This window comes from Odontesthes bonariensis, chromosome 21, assembly GCF_027942865.1.
Source record: "Odontesthes bonariensis isolate fOdoBon6 chromosome 21, fOdoBon6.hap1, whole genome shotgun sequence".
In the NCBI taxonomy this organism is placed as follows: Eukaryota; Metazoa; Chordata; class Actinopteri; order Atheriniformes; family Atherinopsidae; genus Odontesthes; species Odontesthes bonariensis.
Window position 1 is genome coordinate 24465091 of NC_134526.1, and position 3856 is coordinate 24468946.

Below are 3856 nucleotides of genomic sequence, written 5' to 3' on the forward strand. Positions count from 1 at the left end.
TGGATTTATGTCTCATTCCAATCCAATCCAGATCAACTCAAATACTCTAATGTGGCCAATCCACGGAAAACCACGCCAGAGCTGCAGCGAGAATTTCAGAAACGGAGCTGGTGATGTTGAGACAGGCGCGCACAGGGCACGAGTTCACAAGCTGATAATAATCTCCTCAGCTCTGAATGAAATGTCCTCCTCACTTTGAAATCCTCAAATCATCTTAAAACGTCTCTACTGAGAGGGGCGCAGAGAGCTTTTAAAGCTGACATTATTGCTGCTGACTTCTCGAGCAGAACCATATGGCAGACAGCCTAAAAACCGCCCTGAGGCTGAGCTGCACTCAGGCCTTACACTGTAGAGAAGGCCACCCGGCGCTGTCAGGGGCTCATTGCTGCATAGTGTCAAATGTAGTTTTATTTACATGGTGCAGAAGAGGACGCCTGCATTGGTTTCATTTGAATCACGGAGGCCAGAGTGTCAGTGTCCCAGTGCGTTGCACTCCTAAATGTCAAAGGGATGAATGGATGCGGTGGAGCAGCATGATACTTTTCACAACACACTGAATGATTTCCAGGCGAGAGAGCAAGAGAGACGATAACTGATGATGTAACGGGGTCCGTTTAAAGGCAGCCTGTGACAAAAAAATGAAGACGGAGAGGAGCCAGATTGAAGAGGAAAAGCTTGAGTGGTGCTCCGAGCGCTAAAAGTCCAAATGTGGAGCAGACAGTGCAGCAGACCGTGGCTAACGCGCTGCTAAACATCTGCAGCAGAGTGCTGCATGCAGAGCAGCCCCAGCTTCTCTTCCAGAGATGGAGTCACCGGCGTCCTCTCCACTGCCTCCTCAGATCAACTGACACGTGCACATAGTCTGCAGCTCAAGAGCAAAAGCAGGGAAATGGGTTTGGTCATTAAATGTGGCCTGATGTATTGATCCTCATCTAAATTGTTTTTATTGATCCATCTCCCTGCCACAGCTCCAGTCTCACAACAACAAAAAAAAGCCTCCCCTTTTGTGGTCATGAGGCTAACGATGATGCTAATGATTTTCAACTTCAACGGTGAATTGAAACAATGCTGCATGACGCACACAAAGCAGAGTATGTTTACAGAACCACTATTCAGCACCGTTATCATTAAAGGGACATCTCCAAAAACATGCCAGAAACAGCAATAAGAAAGAAAATCACTGAGTAGCTCAGTGCAATTGCATACAAAGTTGAGTCTAGTCACTGCTACAGCTCAACTTTGCCATTGGATTGGACCATTTGTCCTCATCCTAGTATACACAAGGGAACGATCGATTTATCGACCGACTTACATCAGACGCTGCCAACAGTCTCTGTGGGAGAGCGTCATCCATGGGAGTGTAGCCGAATTCATTTTAAGTTACCTGAAAAGGGATGTTGTCACTTGTATGTGAGCGCTATCTTCCCATGTAAATAAGTTCTTCTTTTAATTAATTAAAAAAAAAAAAAAAAAAAAAAAGGGGGCTGTGGTGTCAGGGCTTCTGCAGCAACCTCTCCCTGTACCTGCAGCCTCCTGGAGCAACAGAATCACTGAGGTGGTAGTGTGACCATCAGCCGGGTCACAGGTGACTGACTTTAAAAGAAATTAAAAAAAAAAAAAAAGGGGACATTAAAGTGGAAACGAAGAGGGGGTGGCTGCTATTTTACCATAAAGTAAATTAATAAATCTAACATGTACACAGTAATCGAGCAGGATACAGTAACACAATATAATAATAATAATAATAATAATAAACCGTGGAGGGCTGGCAATCTTTGCAACAAGTTATAGAGGAATGATTTACTTGTGAGACATATGTGGTCCATTGGTTGAGAACACGTGCCAAACTGACCACTTTTCTTTCTTTTACATCCCAACAATGATGCACATCACTGCAGCTGAAATGAATGACTTTTCACATAAAGACGATAGGTGACCGACAGGTTTGCAGCTCCACCCCCAAAGTCTCAAATCATTCTCATTCTATAGCGGACTGTGCTTAAAAATGGTTTATACACCTGGGCCATCGGTCAACTCATATGAACAACTGTGGGCCGCTTCGAGAATCCAGTCGCTTGCGTTTTCATGCACCGAATCGCTTGTTTCTGTCGCAAGATCTGGCATCACCGGCTCCGGTGCCAGGGGACTTTTGGGGCTGAGCAGGGGGACACTATTGGGGCGAAAGGGAAAAAAGACAAATCTGCGTTGAAAGATATGGATAAAAAAAAAAAAAAAAAAAAAAGAGGGCGTAATTAATCAGACTATGCTCTGTAACATGTAAACAGGAAGATGCTCCATGTGAGTAGTAGATGGGCCCTGTGATGAACTGGCAACCCATCAGGGTGCCTCTCATCCAATGGCAGCTGGGATATAGGCTGGAGACCCCACCCCTCCCCACACAGACAAGAGACGCAAAAAACTTTTTTAATAATTGCATTTTATTAATTGAAAACAAACAAACAAACAAAAAAAAAAAGCGAAAAAAAAAGAAAAAAAAAGAGCAAAAACAAACAAAAAAAAACAGTATCATTAGGTAAGACGAGGCAAGAGACACTTAAATAAGAAAAGTTCCATGTTGGTGAGGGCAAAGGTGACGTGGGTGGATGTAGGAGGAGGGGAAGGGTAAGTACTGTCAAGGTGGGACATTTTGGATTATTTACACTGGTTTATGCTTATTTTTTTATTTCCCACTGCAGGACTGGCAGGCCCCCGAAAAAGAAGAGGGGCTCAAAGTAGCAGGTCGGAGACACTGAAACACCAGAGAGAAAGGCACTATCCAGAGAGAACAAGAAACAGAAACCAAACGAAAAGAAAACAACTCAAAACACACTGGACTGGACCAGAAATTAAAAAAAAAAAAAAAAAGTGCTTGATCACACGCCACGTCGGACAAAAAAACCCCAACAAAATAAAACAAAACGTTTACATCGTTTCAGCTGATCTCTCAACTTTTAGCATAAAAGACAATCTCTCAGTTTTTTTTTCTGAATTCTGTGCCAGCTGCTGATCTGCACCGGTGATTATCCGACCTCTGCCCCCTCTGCTACGTGCAGGTATAACAAGGAGGAGAGCGTCTGCGTGTGCATGCACGTCATGAAGTGTTTCGGGAATATGAGCGTTAAACTACCTGTACATGTCCTCATACATCAGTCTTTCTTTGAAAGAAAGAAAAAGGAAAAAAAAAAAAAGAATATTGACAACATCACTATTTCAGCATGTCTTTTTTTTTTTCTTTCAATTTTTTTAAATCCCTTGCGCGGTTGTATGGTTCAGTTCTCCGACCGTGCTTCCCTCATGTTTGTCTACAGATTTTCAGTCAGCTACATTCACTGCCCCGAGTAAAATTGGCTGCAATAAATACATCGGCTTTCAAAATACAGGGCTTCAGGATACACACATTTTCGCAGCATTCACGGTACTGCTTGCTTGGTCAAACATTAGTTTCCCGACGGGACGAGTATCTTTCAGAGAGCCGACTTTACTGCACCTTGCATTAGAAAAGCAAGCGAAACCTTTAAAAAAAAAAAAAAAAAAAAGGGAACTTACGGCGCCTTAAATGTCAAGCTGGATTATCCGAGAGGCCTCGGACAGATTCAGAAGAAGACAATTCATCACATTCTAGAGCTACGGGGGTCTTACCCAGACTAATAGAAGATTGAACATAATTTACAAATGGAAAAACAGAATTTGTGATGAGAGGTAAAACAGACAAAACATACAAATATATAATATATATTCTTAAAAAAAATGGATTCTCTCTATAGTTGATTCATTTATACAACCAGCGGCTGACGCACGAAGCTCACATGCCAATGGTCTTAAACTGGAAACTTGCCGTGTGTTGTCGATAGCTTAA